A 22,565-nucleotide genomic window follows, 5' to 3' on the forward strand; every position below is an offset into this window, starting at 1 on the left:
CAGCAAATGCTGATGCGAATCATGAATTATGGGGATACATTGTATTACTCGTTCTGCCGCTTTGTGCTACAATGTAACTACAGGACCCACCATTGTGACATGCTAAAAGAACTAAACTGGCTGTCGCTGGAATCCAGACACACCCTCCATCTTTCCAGCCTTGTGTTTAAGAGCTTTTCTGGGAAGCTCCCACCCTGCCTGAGCAGAATGCTCTCCCGGCTGTTCCCACCTCCTATAACCTCTGATTCAGTACCAGCACATTATTTAGCTTGCCTCAATACAAAAAGAAAGCAGCTCGATCCTCCTTTTCCTACAGAGCGCCACAATTATGGAACAACCTCCCGCTCACTTTCAAACCTTCCCCAAACCTAAAATCCTTTAAGAGATCCCTCTCTACATATCTCAAAACAGAATGCACCTGTCATGGTTGATTATATATTTCCTACATGTTAACTTTTGCATATATTATGTATTAATATTGTTTTTGTATTTTATTGTACCCTATTGTATCAATGCAATGTTTTGTGGACCCTGGACATAATTGAAAATGAGAGAAATCTCAATGTATCCTTCCTGGCAAAATATTTTTGAAATAAAAATAAATAATATATGTATATATATCAATACCTATATATAATCAGCGCTGGACTGTCATTGGGCAGGATCAGGCTGATATGCTACAGGATATTTTTTCTCTGTGAAGGAGCATAGTGTGCTAAAAGAACGCGCACCCTGAGTTGTAATATAAATGAACAGGCATGGAAGTTATTCTAGCTTTTGTTCTATCTCAGGAGTGCTGTTCTCTTTCTCTTTTTTTCATATATATATATATATATATATATATATATATATATATATATATATATATATATATATATATATATATAGCGTATAGAGATATATATTGTACCAAAATACCATCAGATATGATCTAGAAATATGTATATATGAATAAATAGAACATTATCTTCTATGTAAAGAACATTTGAATGTGAAATATTCATAATTTTATGTCGGGTTAGCGCACTTGAGAATATGAGTTGGGGTTAGCACGAGAGTGGGGTGTCTCACATTTTTTTCCATTGGCTTCTATGGGAAATAGGTTAACAGGATATTGTAAGTTCTGCTTTTTGCAAGCATCAGATTAATGCACAAGCGTTAACTTTTTACTTTCAATTCATAATACGAGCGCAACCCGACACGCAAAACATTTACTTCCAGTGCTGTTAATACTCGAGTGGAAAGCGTTATATAGCACTCCACTTGTAATGTGGCCCAAAATGTTTAATTATGCCTAGTATATAAAAAAAAAGAATCCGTGAACATTCTTTCTTTGATCCTTGCAAGAGTTGATTTTTATCTTTCTCTAACAAGAGAGATAAGATAACATACTCAAAAGTCTTCTCCAGTGGCTCCAGATATACTAAATGTTGCTAGTTTTAATGATATTAAAGTAGCTATTGTGTAGGCAGATCTAAAATGCAATGATTAATTGCTGATGTACTATAGATACAAAATAAATAATGTGAATGCCACTTAAAGTGCACTAAATATGTAATAGTAAAAAAATAACACTGCAGATGTATTTTACAGCTATGATCATTTTTAAGATTGACATTTTTGCATATCTCTGTATTTGTCTGTAGTGATCAGCAGGCCAAGCTGTCCTATTGTTGAATTGGATATCTGTTATTCTAATAAGGCTTGTTAAAATTTCAAGTCAATATAAAGACATCTTTTCTCTGTATGAATTTCTAGCACCACGCCGGCACCCTGCAGAGCTCTCACTTTAGTATTTGCTACCCTAATAGAATTAAATTAATTCAAGGGAAAAAAAATGTAAAACACCATGCTAAAATCGCAACCCTAACCTAAAGCCAATTGTGAGAGTTATTCCAGAAGGAAAAATCAGCAGCTTTTCTTTCTTTAGATTCTCACCAAGACAAGTTATGAATATCTAAATCGGATCTATCAAAGACTTGCTACTTAGTACTTTTGGTTCCTGTTAAAATGATAAGGGGCTCATTCTCAGTCTCAGAGCCCTTGTAGTGTGAGACATCAAATTGCAATCTAGTAAGCAGCGGTCATATGAGGTGGGGGATTAAAATCAGCTCAGACTGATTAGATAGGAGCAATTGATAACCCTTGATCTTGCGCTATTGGTTTTCTTGTGCAATCTTACATTTTATCAGCCAATGCTGCATCACCACCAGTGATTGCAGGTGGACAGGTTTACTGTCTGGAAACATGTCTGCCCAGAAATTCTTAAATATACCTCTAAGTTCCAGTTTCAAGGGACATAGAGATCCATTTATAAAGCTTCAGATATAGCTTCAAAGCCCTTGTTTATGCTGGCAACCAAAAGTTAAGAAACATCAGTTAATTATAAGGGGCCGATTTATTAAGCTCCGTATACCCCTTGTTTCCGGCGAGCCTTCAGGCTCATTGGAAACAGAAGTTATGAAGCAGCGGTCTAAAGACCGCTGCTCCATAACTGGTCTGCCTGCTCTGAGGCCATGGACAGAAATCAACCCAATCGAATACGATCGGGTTGATTGACAACCCCTGCTAGCGGCCGTTAATCTGCAGGGGGCGGCATTGCACCAGCAGTTCACAAGAACTGCTGGTGCAATGATAAATTCTGACAGCGTATGTGCAGCAGACATGATATGCTACATTGTATCATGTCTGCTCGTACTTTAATAAAGCTACCCCTAAGAATGTTGTTTCAAACCGCACTATGGCCTCAGACATAGTGGATAAATATCACACCGGGCTGATCAAACCTCTGCTTTTATGAAATTGGTAGCACAAGAGTAGGGGGCACAATTGAGTTCTTGTGCAATCTAAAAGGGACATGAAACAAATTTTTTTTTCATGATTTAGAAAGAGTTTACAATTTAAAAAACTTTTAAATATACTACTGTTATAAAAATTGTCTTGTTATAATATTTTTTGTTGAGAAGATACCTAGGTATATAGCGTGCACTAGTCTAAAGCACTATATTACAGCAAACACTGCTGACAACTAGTGATCTTACAACTGTATAACCTACCTGCTTTTCAGCAAAGGATACAAAGAGAACAAAGTAACTGATAGAGATGTATATTTAAATGTGACAATCTATATAAATCATTAAAAAAAAGTTCAGGTTCCATGTTCCTTTAATTCCCACCAATTGGCAGGGAGCTCAGTTGTATAGGGCCTACAAAGTGAATAGTCTATTAGGGCTTGATAGTACAAGGATGACATTTAGTAAATATCACTGTTAAATATCGTTAAACATAAAGAAAATAAGAGAAGCATTCAGAGCAAGAGGGACGTACACCTACTACACACAAAAAAGGAGCATTAACTATTAAGCAATTTTATTAAATGTCTCTGGGGATTATATTACATTAACAAGCACCAATATTCTTAAAATAATTCTATAATTAAATCAAATTGAAAATGCAGAAAGGTGAGACATTTTTCCACTAATCCTGCGTTTGTGAAATTATTCTAAACTGGAAGCTCTGTCCCATTATCTTTCCTTTTTCGTGTCATTTCCCATTTATACACCAAATGCTCTAAGGAAAGCCTGTGACCACCAACTGCCCCTTGCACAACCCAGGGTCCATCACTGGTTATCTAGCCCACCCCTCCCACTTTACACCTGATCCCCAGTTTGTATAATTCATACTTAGCAAGATATGGAAAAGGCCTCAGAAGACATTCTTGTGCACAAACAAGGGAGTAGTTTCTTTTTGTTACTTACTCACACAAAAAGTTTTAAATGCTATACAAATGTTTTGGTCTCAACATGTCAAGGGATATCACTCTGTGACCCTTAAGAAGGACATATAGGAGATGAACAACTTATTCCATAATCATAGTGCATTACATACAGTTACAGGCAGTCTACCACAATCTTGAATCAATTAACGTGATTATAAAATGTCTCACGCAGTAGACATACTACGCTATATGTCCTGCAGCTTTAAAAATATTCAATCGTTGTGTGTAATAAAGTTTAGATTCCAAAAAATCCTGAGAGAAACCCACAGCAATATGAAACATTAATGCTCTTCATTTACATTTGAGCCGGAAGATTTTGACATAACATTGCGGTGGCTTTTGTAATGTTGCTGGAATAAATATGTTATAAGTACCCATGCATAAATAACATTTCCTTTAATGTGTTAAGCTTTTTCAATAGCTTTAATTTATAGGACAAGACTTTGACATTTATTTAAAGACAAATAAAAGGTTGATTTCACCTTTCCATGTTGCTATGTAATAAAAATAAATTATAGATCATTAAGGTAAATGTACTTTATTGATAGTAAAATGCATTTCATAGACTAAGAGTAATGCGCTGTTATCTGGAGAATACACTCCAAACAGTGGCATACTAGTAATATAACACTTTATTGATTTTATAGGTGTAACTGTAAAACTTAATTACAGACTACCAGTCATGAAATATGTTTACTTATTAAGAAAACATTAATAGACTGCTATATATTATAGACAAGTAAAAAAAGCCAGTTTTCCTACTAGTCTATACCATTTTATAGGGCCTTTGTAGTGGATCATGCCCGCCCGACATCGATAAATGCCGATAGCATACGCTGTCAATATTTATCATTGCACAAGCATTTTGTGTAAAATTATTGTGCAATGCCGCCCCCTGCACATTCGGCCGCTAGCAGGGGGTGTCAAACATCCGGATCGTTTCTGATTGGGATGATTGCTGTCGGCCACCTCAGAGGTGGGGATGAGTTAAAGAGCAGCGGTCTTATGACCGCTGCTTCTTAACTTTTGTTTCCTGAGAGCCTGAAGGCTCGCACGGAAACTGGTGGATTCGTAGCATGGTATATCAGCCACTATTACTGGTCCTAGACTAGTGGAAATATCCAGCCTTGTATATGTGCAGATAATACCTCCCTACATTTTCCAGGCACTGATCAGGAATGGATGGAGAGATAATTCTCAGGGCATAGTCATGAATAACCGGGATTTACCTTAAAGGGACATAAAACCCCACATTCTTGCAAGATTGAGACAGAGCATACCATTTAACTTTCCGATTTACTTCTATTATCTAATTTGCTTTGTTATCTTGGTATCCTTTGTTGAAAAATATACTTAGGTAGGCTCAGAGCTGGGAGCTAGCTGCTAATTGGTGCAAGCATATACATGCTTCTTGTCATTGGCTTTCTAATGGGTTCAGCTAGCTCCCAGTAGTGCATTGCTGATCTTCAATAAAGGATACCAAGAGAATTAAGAAAAACTAATAATAGAAGTAAATTGGAAAGTTGTATGCTCTGTCTGAATCATAGAAGAAACAAAAAAATGGGTTCAATGTCCCTTTAAGGGCAGAGATTTTTATAAGACACTTGGGAGCTGCGGTATTGAAAGGGGGCACAACTCCCAAACACTGCACAAACTTATGTTTAACCACAGCATACACTATAATATAAGTAGATAGATAGATAGATAGATAGATAAATAGATAAACAGGCAGACAGATGCAATTAAAATTTACACAGCAACTGCTGCCTTGTTTATTTAAAATACCTAATAAAATTTATAACCCACAAACCCATCACAGGGATATTTGAGTTTTGTTTATGGTAAAGTCAATTATTTATTATATAATTTCATTGAGCTTAAAATAAATATCACCACTGCTTTGTGTCCTATGAAAGCATCTGGAAAATAATTCACATGGGGACGTTCCTTGATAAGAACATCAGAACATCTGTTCTGTTATATCCTTGGTGCAACTCATATAACTCTTGATTTCTGCAGGGACTTCAATTCTATTTTCCAAAGAATTCTCATCCCCCCCCCCCCCCTCTACTTTATCATATCTCCTGATTTCTTCATCCTTTACTGCTACAAGAAAAGCAATAGCAATTGCTCTGTGTGACACTTTGTAAAAAAAAGTTATTCACTGGCTGTGTGCTAGACACTATTGTTATTATACATGTCTGAGGAACATGACATGTACAAAGGCAAACATGTGATGATATAAGAAACATTATTATGTTAAATAGAGTGCATTTTTGTTCAAGAGACATGAAAGCTAATATTACACTTGCATAGGAAACCTACTAGTCTGTAATGTTTCAAGAAAAACATATTTCAAAGAAATTCACAAGTATGTGTCTGTGTCTGTGTGCATGTGTGCTTTGTGTGTCTATGCACCTGCAAATCTGGTGTGTGCATGAACAAAATACTTTGGGCAAGATTACAATTCGCAAAGCAAATCAGTTTTTCGCAGTTGCGAAAACACAGCGTGCGTTACGGCTTTTTCATATTTGGGGTTGCGCAGGTATTACAAGTTTCAAAACAACTTATTTTGCGCGTGTGTTAACCCCCGTAACTCAAAAAGCCAAATCGCATGCGTGTTCACATATTCCCCCATAGAAGTCAATGGAGAAGACAAATAGAAAAAAAACAAAACACTAAAGCCCTAATCTGTTGCGCAAAGCTGTGGCCAGATCTCTAGGGATTGCGCTGGCACCTTACCTGGATGATATCTTGGTTCAGGCGACATCTTTTCAGTTAGTAAAATCACATACAGATTCTTTGCTATCAATTCTCCGCTCTCACGGGTGGAAGGTGAACTTGTGACGGATCCCTGCCGAAACGATCTTCCAACACCTGGAACCAGCTACTATGTAGCGGAGAGAAAGTGATTTCAGCAATCCCCACCCAAATAACTAGACAACTAGCATTTAGCTGGAAAAAGAAGAACTCTTTATTGAGACAAACACACAACATTTATACAGGAACTCATCTTGATAAGACAAAGGACAATCCCACAATTTTCCCGAAATTCCCGCCCCTCCAGACAGGCTGGCGCCTCCATAGCAGCCACAGTTCCACAGAGTCCCGGTACCCAGGGGAGGCGGTTTTTGGGGTGATCCCAGTGGAGCGGCAGCACTTCCAGGGTGTCATTTTAAAGCTCTCGGTTCCCTGAGCTGGGGACCGGAGTTACAGCCCGGTAAAGATTGGGGGTAGGGGTGTCCAAAACCCCCAGTTCTCAAAGTAGCTCCCCTCCGGGAATTCCACCACCCCTTGTCCTCCCTATATTACCCATCTCCAAAAGAGCAGAGCTCTGGGGCAAAGGGCCGCTGGGGCGACCAGGGGCAAAAGTAGCGGGTGTCCTGCTGTTGTGTGGCCGACCAGGAGTTCCAGGAGCCCGACCAGCCGGAGAGGGGTTAGGCGGTTGTCAGATGTGAGGTGGCTGACCGAAAGTTCCAGGAGCCTGGCCAGCCTAGGAGGGTTTTTTCGGTCAGAGACCAGCTCTTCTCTGACAAAGTAGGAACCCAAAAACAAGCACACAAAGATTCTTAGAGATTGTGGTGGCTCTGAGGAGCCCAAGTCCACTGAGAAACAACAGGGGTGAGGTAGTAGGGGGTAGGGGTTTAACCCTTGCAGCCCGGTTACCGTGACAGAACTTTTCCTTGGTGCCCAGTACCAGGGTATGTTTTCTAGGGACGATCATAGACTCAGTATCTATGAAAATAGAGGTTAGAAAATTCAAACTTCTTGCTGCCTGTCGTTCACTTCAGCTCTCTTTTCATCCATCAGTGGCAGTATGTATGGAAGAAATTGGTCTCATGGTGGCATCCATGGACATTATTCCGTTTGCTCATTTCCATCTGAGACCTCTACAGTTATGCATGCTCAGTCAATGGAACGGAGACCACTCGGGGTTCCTTAAGGGCTCAGGGGCTTTGGATTCAGGGGGAGTCTGCCCTTCCTATAAATATCCTAGAATTGAGAGCAATTTTCAATGTGCTAACAGCTTGGATTCAACTTAGTTTAGTCCGGTTTATCAAATTTATCAGACAATATCACTTCGGTAGCGTATATCAACAACCAAGGAGTAACTCGGAGCTTATTAGCTATGAAGGAGGTGACTCACATTCTTCAGTGGGTGGAGTCTCACAATTGTCATCTTCACATCCCAGGGGTGGACAACTGGGAAGCGGTTTGTCTGAGCAGGCAGACTTTTCACCCAGGGGAATGGACTCTCCATCCGGAAGTATTCTCGATGCTAACCCTCAAGTGGGGAGTTCCGGAGCTGTATCTTATGGTGTCTCATCTAAACGTCAAGCTTCCAAAATACAGAGCAAGATCAAGCAGCTCTGGTCGACGCAATGGCAGTGCCATGGGATTTTGGTTTAAGTTATCTTCCCCCCCCCCCCGGGTTGCCCTTCTTCCTTGGGTAAAAACCTGTATCAAACAGGAGCAGGCTTTGGTGATTCTAATAGCTCCAGCGTGGCCTCACAGAACTTGTTATGTGGACCTAGTGAAGATGTCATCATTTCCCCCATGGAAATTGCCTTTGAGGAAGGATCTTCTACTTCAGGGTCCTTTCCTCCATCCAAACTTAGTTTCTCTGAAGCTGACTGCTTGGAGATAGAAAGGTTAGTCTTGTCCAGACGAGGATTGTCTGTGAAGGTTATTGAGACTATGATTGAGGCTCGTAAGCCTGTTACTCGCAAGATATATTATATGGTATGGCATAAATACCTTCATTGGTGCAGATTTAGAGGTCTTTCTTGGAGTCAGGTGAGAATTCCCCGCATTCTCTCTTTTCTTCAGGAGGGCCTGAAGAAAGTTTTATTTGTCAATACTCTAAAGGGTCAGATTTTGGCTCTGTCGATTCTTTTGCAAAGGTGTTTGGCAATTTTGCCAGATGTTTAATCTTTTGTTCAGGCCTTGGTTAGAATCAGGCCTGTGTTTAGGTCAATTGCTCCTCCTTGGAGTCTTAATCTTGTTCTTAGGGCTCTGCAGCAGGCTCCATTTGAGCCTTTGCATTCTGTTGATATTAAATTTCTTTCCTGGAAAGTTTTGTTTCTTCTGGCAATTTCCTCTGCCCGTAAGGTTTCAGAGCTTTCGGCTCTACAGTGTGAACCTCCTTATATTATTTTTCATGTGGATAAGGCAGTTCTTCGTACTAAATTAGGATTCCTACCTAAGGTGGTTTCGGAACGCAATATTAACCAAGAAATTGTTGTTCCTTCATTTTGTCCTAATCCCTCTTCTCAGAAGGAGTGGTTGTTGCACAATCTGGATGTTGTGCGTGCTCTGAAATTCTATTTGCAGGCTACTAAAGATTTTTGTCAATCTACTGCTCCTTTTTGTTGTATTTTCTGGTAAGCGGAAGGGTCAGAAGGCCACTTCTTCTACTCTCTCCTTTTGGCTGAGAAGTGTTATTCTATTGGCTTATGAGACAGCTGGACAACAACCTCCAGAGAGAAATAAGGCTCACTCCACTAGGGCTGTCTCTTCTTCTTGGGCTTTTAAAAATAATGCTTCTATAGAACAGATTTTTGCAAGGCAGCCACTTGGTCTTCATTGCATACTTTTTCCAAATTTTCCAAATTTTATGTTTTTGCCTCAGCTGAGGTTTCTTTTGGGAGGAAAGTTCTTCAAGCGGTGGTGCCTTCTGTTTAGGTTTGCCTGTCTTGTGCATCCCTCCCTTCCATTCTGTGGACTTTAGCTTGGGTATAGGTTCTCACTAGTAATTGAATGGATTTGTGGACTCTCCATGCCTTTGGAAAGAAAATATAATTTATGCTAATCTATTAAATTCTTTTGTTTTCTGGCATGGAGATTCCACGACCCGCCCTTATTTTAATCTTAAAACGGCTTTTGTAATTTTCTAAACCTCAGGCACCTTTATACACTTTGTGTCTTTTTCTCTTCCCATGATTCCTCGGCTGAATGACTGGGGATTGTTGCAAGATGGAGGATACTTGAAGCTTTGCTGGGGTGTTCTTTCCCTCTACCTGGTCTCCAGGAGTTGAATTCCCACTAGTAATTGAATGGATTCATGGACTCTCCATGCCAGGAAAGGAAATAATTTATCAGGTTAGCATAAATTATATTTTTGTTGCTTTGCAGCCTTAAATAATGACAGACACAGTTTTTGTTTATCCAGTTGTAATTACTCAGTGCAACTTATAACATCCAAGTGAAAGATATAACACCAACATGTCAGACAAAAATAAAGACAATTCAAAAACAGAATCACTGAGTTGGAAAAAGGATCACCCCCTTGTGTCAGTATTTTGTTGAACCACCTTTTGCATTAATTACAGCCTTTAGTCTCTTAAGATATGTCTCTACTAACTTTGCATATCTAGACTGTGCAATATTTGCCCACTCTTATTTGCAGAACTGCTCCAGTTCAGTTATATTAAATCGTGACCGTTTGTGGACTGCAGTCTTCAAGTCATGCCACAGATTTTCAATAGGGTTTAAGTCTGGGCTCTGACTAGGCCATGCAAGGACATTTATCTTTTTCTCCTTCAACCACTGTGTTCATTTTTGCTGTGTGATTTGGGTCATTGTCATGTTGGAAGGTAAACCTTCTTTCCATTGACAACTTCCTGGCAGAGGGCAGCAGATTTTCCTCAAGAATTTGATGGTATTTTATCCCATCCATTATTTCTTCTATCCTGACAAGTGCTCAAGTGCTTGCTGCAGAGAAACACCCCATAACAGGATATTACCACCTCCATGCTTTACTGTGGGTATTGTGTTATTTGAATGGTGAGCTGTACTGGATTTCCTCCAGACATATCGTTTGGTGTTGAGGCCAAATAATTAAATTTTAGTCTCATCTGACCAATACACGTTTTTCCATGTGGCCTCAGAATCTACTAGGTGTGTTATGGCAAAGCTCAGTTGTGATTGCATGTGACCTGTCTTGAGGGGTGGCTTTTTTCTTGCAACTCTCCCATACATTTGTGGAGTATTCTTGATATTGTTGTCAAATGCACACAATGACCACTCTATGTCATAAATTCCTGCAACTGCTTCAGAGTTGCTGTGGGCCTCTTGGTAGCCTCTCTGACCAGTTTCCTCCTGGCTCTTTCATCCAGTTTGGAGCAACATCCTGATCCAGTGTTGTGTAGCACAAAATAACTTCCACTTCTTAATAATATACTTCACTGTGCTTCTAGACATTGATAAAGCCTTTGATATTTTCTTGTATCCATCTCCTGATTTGTGCCTGTCCACAACTTTATCCTGGAGATCTTTTGACAGTGCCTTGACAACCATAGTTGATTGTTTGCTTCAGTTACACTATCAGGGACTGAGATGCTCCAGGAAAGCTCTTTTCATACTGAGCTAATCAATATGCCCACAGCTGATCACAGTTGAAGGTCAAATGGCTTTGTGTGTGCCATTGAGAAGGTGATTAGCTACACCTGATTGAGTTTTCAAGTAATTTAAGGAGGGGGTGATCCTTTTTTCCAACTCAGTGATTCTGTTTTTGAATTGTCTTTATTTTTGCCTGACATGTTGGTGTTATATCTTTCACTTGAGTGTTATAAGTTGCACTGAGTAATTACAACTGGATAAACAAAAACTGTGTCTGTCTTTATGTCAGGCTGCAAAATCAGAATGTTGAGAGCTATGGTGTGCAACATGTATTTCCTGTTTATTTCAATTTGAATTGTAACAGCTTTAGATTTACATTTTACCTGCAACAATATTTAAGGGATGTAAAGGTGCAAAAATGACCTAGTGTGCACGAGCATTTTATTATTGCACTGTTCCTTACATATAACTATGTTGAATACCTGCAAAGGGGTTAAACACTAGGTAAAGCCAGCTCCAGAGTATCAAAGCACTACTGGGAGCTAGCTAAACACATCTGTTGAGCCAATCACAAGATGCAAGTGTGTGCGGCCACCAATTAGCAGCTAGCTCACAGTAATAGACTGCTGTTACTGAGCCTACTTAATCATGTTTTTAAACAAATGGTACCAAGAAAAAGTTAATTTGATAATAGAAGTAAATTAAAAGATCTATCTGAACTATAAAAGTTACATTTTTATTTAACATGTTTAAATGCAGTTTTTGAGCACAATGTCCATTAAAAGAGACTAGATTACGAGTTGTGCGTTAGGGTAAAAAAGCAGCGTTAAGAGTTCCTAACGCTGCTTTTTTATGCCCGCTGGTATTACGAGTCTTGCAGGTTTAGGGTGACCGCACACTTCTTTGGCCTTACCGCAAAACGACTTACGTAAACTTCGTAAAGTCTTTTTTCTATGGGACTTCCATAGCGCTGATATTACGAGTCTGTCCTGGGAGGCCAAAAAGTGAGCGGTGCAGACTACCCTGTCAAGACTCAAGAGTCCTAACGCATTTAAAAGTCAGTAGTTAAGAGTTTTATGGTACAACGCCGTAACATAAAACTCATATCTAAAGTGCCAAAAAGTACACTAACACCTATAAACTACCTATTACCCCCTAAACCGAGGCTCTCCCGCATCGCAAATACTAAAATAAAAATTTTAACCCCTAATCTGTCGCTCCAGACACTGCCGCCACCTACATTATATTTTTGAACCCCTAATCTGCTGCCCCCAACATCGCCGCCACGTACCTACATTTATTAACCCCTAATCTGCCGTCCCCAACGTCGCCGCCACTATATTAAAGTTATTAACCCCTAAACCTAAGTCTAACCCTAAACCTAACACCCAATAACTTAAATATAATTTAAATAAGTCTAAATAAAATTACTATCATTAACTAAATTATTCCTATTTAAAACTAAATACTTACCTATAAAATAAACCCTAAGCTAGCTACAATATAACTAATAGTTACATTGTAGCTATTTTAGGATTTATTTTTATTTTACAGGCAAGTTTGTATTTATTTTAACTAGGTAGAATAGTTTTTAAATAGTTATTAACTAATTAATAACTACCTAGCTAAAATAAATACAAATTTACCTGTAAAATAAAACCTATCCTAAGTTACACTAACACCTAACCCTACACTACAATTAAATAAATTAACTAAATTAAATACAATTACCTAAATTAAATTAAATTAGCGAAAGTACAAAAAAACCCACTAAATTACAGAAAATAATAAACAAATTACAGAAATTTAAACTAATTGCACCTAATCTAATAGCCCTATTAAAATAAAATAAGCCCCCCCCAAAATAAAAAAACCCTAGCCTAAACTAAACAACCAATAGCCCTTAACAGGGCCTTTTGCGGGCATTGCCCCAAAGTAATCAGCTCTTTTACCTGTAAAACAAAATACAAACACCCCCCCAACAGTAAAACCCACCACCCACACAACCAACCCCCCAAATAAAATACTATCTATAAAAACTTTAGCTCCCCATTGCCCTGAAAAGGGCATTTGGTGGGCATTGCCCTTAAAAGGGCAGTTAGCTCTTTTGCCGCCCCAAACCCTAATCTAAAAAATAAAACCCACCCAATACACCCTTAAAAAACCTAACACTAACCCACTGAAGATTGACTTACCGGGAGACGTCTTCATCCAACCCGGGCAGAAGTGGTCCTCCAGACGGGCAGAAGTCTTCATCCAAGCCGGGCAGAAGTGGTCCTCCAGATGGGCAGAAGTCTTCATCCAGGCGGGATCTTCTATCTTCATCCCTCCTGCGCGGAGCGGGTCCATCTTCAGGACATCCGACGCGGAGCATCATCTTCTGGCGACAACTAAAACAGAATGAACGTACCTTTAAGTGACGTCATCCAAGATGGCGTCCCTTAGATTCCGATTGGCTGATAGAATTCTATCAGTCAATCGGAATTAAGGTAGAAAAAATCCTATTAGCTGATGGAATCTATTGGCTCGCATTCTATTGGCTGATTGGAACAGCCAATAGAATGCAAGCTCAATCCTATTGGCTGATTGCATCAGCCAATAGGATTTTTTCTACCTTAATTCCGACTGGCTGATAGAATTCTATCAGCCAATCGGAATCTAATGGACGCCATCTTGGATGATGTCACTTAAAGGTACCTTCATTCTGTTTTAGTCGTCGCCAGAAGAGGATGCTCCGAGTCGGATGTCTTGAAGATGGACCCGCTCTGCGCCAGATGGATGAAGATAGAAGATGCTGTCTGGATGAAGTCTTCTGCCCGTCTGGAGGACCACTTCTGCCCGGCTTGGATGAAGACTTCTGCCCGTCTGGAGGACCACTTCTGCCCGGCTTGTATGAAGACTTCTGCCTGTCTGGAGGACCACTTCACCCGCAATGGGGAGCTTAGGTTTTCTTAGATAGTATTTTATTTGGGGGGTTGGTTGTGTGGGTGGTGGGTTTTTCTGTTGGGGGGTTGTTTGTATTTTGTTTTACAGGTAAAAGAGCTGATTACTTTGGGGCAATGCCCCGCAAAAGGCCCTTTTAAGGGCAATTGGTAGTTTAGTTTAGGCTAGGGTTTTTTTTTATTTTGGGGGGGCTTTTTTTACTTTAATAGGGCTATTAGATTTGGTTTAATTAGTTTAAATTTCTGTAATTTGTTTATTATTTTCTGTAATTTACTGGGGTTTTTTTTGTACTTTAGCTAATTTAATTTAGGTAATTGTATTTAATTTAGTTAATTTATTTAATTATAGTGTAGTGTTAGGTGTTAGTGTAACTTAGGTTAGGTTTTATTTTACAGGTAAATGTGTATTTATTTTAGCTAGGTAGTTATTAAATAGTTAATAACTATTTAATAACTATTCTACCTAGTTAAAATAAATACAAACTTGCCTGTAAATAAAAATAAATCCTAAAATAGCTACAATGTAACTATTATTTATATTGTAGATAGTTTATTTTATAGGTATTTAGTTTTAAATAGGAATAATTTAGTTAATTATAGGAATATTTATTTAGATTTATTTAAAATATATTTAAGTTAGTGGGTGTTAGGTTTAGGGTTAGACTTAGGTTTAGGGGTTAATAACTTTAATATAGTGGTGGCGGCGGCGACGTTGGGGGCGGCAGATTAGGGGTTAGTAAATGTAGGTAGGTGGCGGCGATGTTAGAGATGGCAGATTAGGGGTTAATAATATTTAACTAATGTTTGCGATGCGGGAGTGCAGCGATTTAGGGGTTAATATGTTTATTATAGTGACGGCGATGTTGGTGGCGGCAGATTAGGGGTTAATAAGTGTAGGTAGGTGGCGGCGACATTGGGGGCGGCAGATTAGGGGTTAATAAATATAATGTAGATGTCGGCGATGTTGGGGGCAGCAGATTAGGGGTTCATAAGTATAATGTAGGTGGCAGCGGTGTCCGGAGCGGCAAATTAGGGGTTAATAAGTATACTATAGGTGTCGGCGATGTCGGGGGTGACAGATTAGGGGTTAATAAGTGTAAGATTAGGGGTGTTTAGACTAGGGTTTCATGTTAGGGTGTTAGGTGTAGACATAACTTTTATTTCCCCATAGGAATCAATGGGGCTGCGTTAAGGAGTTTTACACTGCTTTTTTGCAGGTGTTAGACTTTTTTTCAGCCGGCTCTCCCTGTTGATTCCTATGGGGAAATCTTGCATGAGCACATACGACCAGCTCACCGCTAACTTAAGCAGCGCTGGTATTGGAGTGCGGTAAGGAGCAAAATTTTGCTCAACGCTCACTTCTTGTCTTTTAACGATGGGTTTCTGAAAACTCGTAATACCAGCGCTGTAGGTAAGTGAGCGGTGAGGGAAAACTGCTCGTTAGAACCGCATAGCCTCTAACGCAAAACTCGTAATCTAGGTGTATATTTTCCAAAAATCAAGCCAAAGAATTAACAACTGTAATATTTTACAAGTGTTGAGAATCTTACTGCAGATTTATCCCTCAATTCTAATGAGGTAGGTGCTGTATATAAAACTAATCAGAATGAGTTCTCTAATGTTCCCTAGAATCAGCAGGGGATTACGCTAGAAACATTATCATGTAATTCACACACCTGCAAATACTTTCCTGCCACTAAAGATACCACCTTAGCTCCATAAAATGTTTATGAAGAACACAGGAGAGATAACTCTGGTAAAATAATTACTGAGAGAACGATTAAAAATCGTGTCCAATTCCTCCAATTATGAACCAGTGTCTAAGCTTTTTATTGTCATAAACCAGACAAGGGGATTCTCCATTACAAATACATAAACATCTAATCTCTCTGATACTTCTAACATTTGACTTTTATTGATTTTTTTTATACCACTGGCAATGAAGAAAATTTGTAGCAAAATGTATTTGTAGTATAGAAGATCAATATCAATTTTTTTTTCTTAATGAGAAAGAAGCTAAGAGATGGACAGCAGAAGTCAACGGAAAATGGATCAGATTCATTCACAATATCAGGCAATTACTGCGAGTCATGAAAACAAATGCAAAAAAACAAAAAAGGAAAATGCGTATCAGGATTTCAGGAAGACATTATCTATTTAGATTACCATGACAATGGTACTCCATAAGGAAAGATGAGCATTGCAGATTGTGATTCTAATGAACTGTCAATGAATGCTGCATAACAGCCTATTGTAGACAATAAATAGCAACAAAAAATACTTAAAGGGAAATTCTTTTCTTTACAAATACATCAAACATGAATTGCTGCATTAGAAAATATCTGCAAGTATACTTACCTGGCAGGGGAGTTTTAGCCATGATCATCAAGGTGGCTCTCCCAAGGCGAGGCTGGTTCATTGCACTCCGAAGCCACTGACCTCTGCAATTTTACCATATGCGGGAAACTCGACTGCACAATTTATGGTAGTGGGGGACTGCGTGTGCGCTTTTATTTGCATGTAAAATAAGTATTTTAAAACTGCTGAGATATATTGTGTCATAAGTAGTAATTTATTCAGATGACAGTATGGGAGGTGAAGGTTATAAAAAAAAAAAAGAGAGATGCAGTATTGTAATGCCCATCATGGGAGTAAGTGCTCTTTGTACAAAACCACAAATTATAAAAACATCGGCACAATTTGTTGAATTGTGCACACAAAGGGCAAGATTACGAGTGGAGCACAAATTAATCCTTCCGTTCGAGCGTTAATTGCCCTAGAAGTAAGCTTTTTGCGCTTGTCGGGTTGCGCTCGTATTACAAGTTGAAAGTAAACTGTTTTCACTCTCCTGACAAGTGCAAAAAGCTGGTCAGACTTCCGCTTGCGTGTTCACGTATTCACTGATAGAAGTCAATGGAGAAAAAGGTTAGACTACTTTGGTTTAACTTAGAGGGTGTTAGGGGGTTTAGATGTTAGTGAGTTATTTTGCATTGTGGGGTCTGGTGGTTTTAAGGGTTAATAGTGTAGAGGTTTAGTTTGCAATGTGGGGTGTGGCAGTTTAGAGGTTAATAGACTAAAGATGTACTTTTCAATGTGGGGGACTCGTGGGTAAGGGGTTAACAGTGTAGAGGTTTAGTTTGCGATGTGGGGTGTGACGTTTATGAGTTCATAGTGAAGTTTAGTGCAACTATTTCATCTGGACAAACTCTGAAAGGTTGCGTAAAAAGTTTGAGTGGTTAATGCAATTGCTTTTGAACGATCACATTTACTTTCAACTTGTAATACAAGTGCATATTACCGTTCTACGCTACCCATAGAAAATATGGAGAGAGTAAATGACTGCGAGTTCACACAAATAATTTCTCAGTAATTTTAACAGTGTGCAACAGTGTAATATGGATTTGAGAATAAAGAACACTGCCATCTTGTTTTTGCACTAATGATAGCACTCCCCTTGTAATCTGGACCTTTGTATTGTAAGTGTTCAATTACCCTTTCATTTTGACATACATGCCCCTTTAATCTTTATTCATGCAAAATGATTTTCAAGATGGTTAAAGGGACACTGAACCTAATTTTTTTATTTTGTGATTCAGATAGAGCATGCTATTTTAACCAACTTTCTAAGTTACTCCTATTATCAATTTTTCTTTGTTCTCTTGCTATCTTTATTTGAAAAAGAAGGCATCTAAGCTATGGAGCCAGACATTTTTTGATTTAGGACCCTGGACAGCACTTGTTTATTGGTGGGTGAAAATATCCACCAATCAGCAAGAACAACCCAGGTTGTTCACCAAAAATGGACCGGCATCTAAACTTACATTCATGATTTTCAAATAAAGATACCAAGAGAATGAAGAAAATTTGATACTAGGAGTAAATTAGAAAGTTGCTTAAAACTTCATGCTCTATCTGAAACACAAAAGAAAAAATCTGGGTTCAGTGTCCCTTAAACTGCTGCTCTTTCATATACATAATAGATACATTTAAAGTACAATGCCCCTTAGGTATAATATGTCAACTATTCATGCAACAACATGAAAATAAAGTTAACGCTATAATGCAAATATAAATTTCAATCAATTAAAAAAAAAAAAATAATGCCATTTTATATAAAAAAATGCAAGAATATATTATATGGTTTATAAAATATTATTTGTTATATCGATTTACAATGTAAAGCTATTTAGGCTATGGGAACCGGATCATAACGAAGCAAACAATACATTTTCAGGTGTTGCAATATAAATGGTTTTCTTCAAATCAGAGCCTTTATTAATCCTCATGCTAAAATATTTTCACTTAGGAGTATATCTTTAGTATGAAATATCATCAAAAATATCTTTTTAACGTGAGTAAATAAATATTCATGCTCACGGAAAATGCTTCTAGAGGTATCTTACATATGCACACCAACTATGTAAATAGACTTGGTAATTTAATGTAAAATACTGTAATATGTGACATGAATATTTTAATATATTTCAATTGCAAATATACTTTGCTCTGTAGAGTTGGACATAACTCATGTGAGTATTTATCTGTAAATTTTAGATCCCTATGATATTTGACAGTGACGAAATGATTATATATATATATATATATATATATATATATATATATATATATATATATATATATATATATATATAAATACATGCAAAAAGTGGATCCACCCTCCTGGAACAACTACCTGAGTGCAGTATACTTTGTATACATATTCTGTCTTCTTCACTGGATATGTATGGCTTTTGGTGTGTCTAAAAAAAATACGCCCTGCGTCAAGCACTTTTTATACCTGGGGCTTCATTTATGAATGTCATAAAGTGTTTAAGTGTTTGGATGTTTTAAAGATGTTAAAGGGATACTAAACCCAAATTTTTGAGCATTTACTCCTATTATCCAATTTTCTTCTCTCTCTTGCTATCTTTATTTAAAAAGCAGGAATGTAAATCTTAGCAGCCAGTCTATTTTAGGTTCAGCACCCTGGATAGCGCTTACATTTAGCCACCAATAAGCAAGCATAACCCAGGTTCTCAACCACAAATTGGCCGGCTCCTATGCATCATATTACGGCTTTTTAAAAAAAGATAGCAAGAGAACGAATAAAATTTGATAATAGGAGTAAATTAGAAAGTTACTTAAAATTGCATGCTCTATCTGGATCTTGAAAGAAAAAAATTGGTTTTAGTGTCCCTTTAATGATCAAATTAGGCACAGTTATATGAAATGTTAACTACACTGTCATGAAATGCTTTAGCTGCCATGTTTTACTACATATTGGACATGTATATTTTGCATATAAAGAGGTGTGTGGGAAAACTGCCAGAAAAACCCTCTTATACAGCCAAAGAAAAGTCTGTTACTTGTTAGTTTGTTTTACATGTTTACCCAATCCAAGTGTAAGAAAATCAGATAACCAAATCTGTATTCTATATTCTAATGTTACTTTTAAAAGGGAAAGTTCGCATTTTTTGTTAAAAAGAATAACTAACATTCTGCAGACATTCAGCATTTGATTAGACTGAAGACATGCAAACCGTATTAATTATTCTCAGAAAATATGCATTAGAACACTATACCATCCCTAATCTCAGAGTTTCCAAAGCAGAGAAGATAAGATAAATATAACAGAGGAGGCTTTTCAACAAATGACAACAGCATTCTTGCAGGGTTAAAGGGATATGAAACCCAAAATGTTATTTTATGTTCTAGATAGAGGATATAATTTTAAATAACTTTTATTATCAATTTTTCTTTGTTCTCTTGGTATATTTTGTTGAAAAGTATGGATGTATGCTTAGGAGCAAGCCCATTTCTGGAGAACTATATCGTAGCAGTTTTGCAAGAATGTTATCCATTTGTAAGAGCACTAAATAGCAGCACTAATTCCTGCCATGTAGTTCTCCAGATACCTACCTAGGTATCTCTTCAACACAGAATATCATGGGTACAAAGCAAATTTCATAATAGAAGTAAAGTTAAAAATGAAACAATTTAATCACAAAATAACATTTTTGGTTACATATCCCTTTAAAAGACCATTAAATGTAACATTTCAAGTAATGAATAAAGGGCCAGATTAAATGTGGCAAGCTATTTAGCGCTTTAGTAGAAGTAAGCCTTTTGCACGTGTTGGGTTGTACATGTATTACAAGTTGAAGAAAAAATTAATGCAAGTGAAACCCTATGGCCTAGATTTGGAGTTCGGCGGTAGCCGTCAAAACCAGCGTTAGAGGCTCCTAACGCTGGTTTTAGGCTGCCGCTGGTATTTGGAGTCAGTGATTAAAGGGTCTAACGCTCACTTTTCAGCCGCGACTTTTCCATACCGCAGATCCCCCTACGCCATTTGCGTAGCCTATCTTTTCAATGGGATCTTTCTAACGCTGGTATTTAGAGTCGTTTCTGAAGTGAGCGTTAGAGCTCTAACGACAAGATTCCAGCCGCCTGAAAAAAGCAGGAGTTAAGAGCTTTCTGGCTAACGCCGGTTCATAAAGCTCTTAACTACTGTACCCTAAAGTACACTAACACCCATAAACTACCTATGTACCCCTAAACCGAGGCCCCCCCCACATCGCCGACACTCGATTAAAATTTTTAACCCCTAATCTGCCGACCGCCACCTATGTTATATTTATGTACCCCTAATCTGCTGCCCCTAACCCCGCCGACCCCTGTATTACATTTATTAACCCCTAACCTGTCCCCCACAACATCGCCGCCAGCTACTTAAAATAATTAACCCCTAATCTTCCAACCGCAAAGCGCCGCCACCTACGTTATCCCTATGTACCCCTAATCTGCTACCCCTAACACCGCCGACCCCTATATTATATTTATTAACCCCTAATCTGCCCCCCACAACGTCGCCGACACCTGCCTACACTTATTAACTCCTAATCTGCCGAGCGGACCTGAGCGCTACTATAATAAAGTTATTAACCCCTAATCCGCCTCACTAACCCTATCATAAATAGTATTAACCCCTAATCTGCCCTCCCTAACATCGCCGACACCTACCTTCAATTATTAACCCCTAATCTTCCGATCGGAGCTCACCGCTATTCTAATAAATGGATTAACCCCTAAAGCTAAGTCTAACCCTAACACTAACACCCCCCTAAGTTAAATATAATTTACATCTAACGAAATAAATTAACTCTTATTAAATAAATGATTCCTATTTAAAGCTAAATACTTACCTGTAAAATAAATCCTAATATAGCTACAATATAAATTATAATTATATTATAGCTATTTTAGGATTAATATTTATTTTACAGGCAACTTTGTAATTATTTTAACCAGGTACAATAGCTATTAAATAGTTAAGAACTATTTAATAGTTACCTAGTTAAAATAATAACAAATTTACCTGTAAAATAAATCCTAACCTAAGATATAATTAAACCTAACACTACCCTATCAATAAAATAATTAAATAAACTACCTACAATTACCTACAATTAACCTAACACTACACTATCAATAAATTAATTAAACACAATTCCTACAAATAAATACAATTAAATAAACTAGCTAAAGTACAAAAAATAAAAAAGAACTAAGTTACAGAAAATAAAAAAATATTTACAAACATAAGAAAAATATTACAACAATTTTAAACTAATTACACCTACTCTAAGCCCCCTAATAAAATAACAAAGCCCCCCAAAATAAAAAATTCCCTACCCTATTCTAAATTAAAAAAGTTACAAGCTCTTTTACCTTACCAGCCCTGAACAGGGCCCTTTGCGGGGCATGCCCCAAGAAGTTCAGCTCTTTTGCCTGTAAAAAAAAACATACAATAACCCCCCCCAACATTACAACCCACCACCCACATACCCCTAATCTAACCCAAACCCCCCTTAAATAAACCTAACACTAATCCCCTGAAGATCTTCCTACCTTGTCTTCACCATCCAGGTATCACCGATCCGTCCTGGCTCCAAGATCTTCATCCAACCCAAGCGGGGGTTGGCGATCCATAATCCGGTGCTGAAGAGGTCCAGAAGAGGCTCCAAAGTCTTCCTCCTATCCGGCAAGAAGAGGACATCCGGACCGGCAAACATCTTCTCCAAGCGGCATCTTCGATCTTCTTCCATCCGGAGCGAAGCGGCAGGATCCTGAAGACCTCCAGCGCGGAACATCCATCCAGACCGACGACTGAACGACGAATGACTGTTCCTTTAAGGGACGTCATCCAAGATGGCGTCCCTCGAATTCCGATTGGCTGATAGGATTCTATCAGCCAATCGGAATTAAGGTAGGAATTTTCTGATTGGCTGATGGAATCAGCCAATCAGAATCTAGTTCAATCCGATTGGCCGATCCAATCAGCCAATCAGATTGAGCTTGCATTCTATTGGCTGATCGGAACAGCCAATAGAATGCGAGCTCAATCTGATTGGCTGATTGGATCAGCCAATCGGATTGAACTTGATTCTGATTGGCTGATTCCATCAGCCAATCAGAAAATTCCTACCTTAATTCCGATTGGCTGA

General features: G+C 38.3%; 1 protein-coding gene and 1 non-coding gene across 2 annotated transcripts in view; one reads left to right on the forward strand and one right to left on the reverse strand.

Moving 5' to 3' along the window:
* The window catches only part of GPC3 (glypican 3), a 1,305,553-nt gene that overhangs the window by 746,383 nt on the left and 536,605 nt on the right, over positions 1 to 22,565 (reverse strand). The gene's annotated exons all lie outside the window — the stretch shown is intronic.
* Positions 16,412 to 16,578, forward strand: LOC128646290 (U1 spliceosomal RNA). The gene has a single exon (XR_008400251.1). It is a non-coding gene; the product is annotated as a U1 spliceosomal RNA (small nuclear RNA).

This window comes from Bombina bombina, chromosome 1 (genome assembly GCF_027579735.1).
Source record: "Bombina bombina isolate aBomBom1 chromosome 1, aBomBom1.pri, whole genome shotgun sequence".
NCBI classification, from domain to species: domain Eukaryota; kingdom Metazoa; phylum Chordata; class Amphibia; order Anura; family Bombinatoridae; genus Bombina; species Bombina bombina.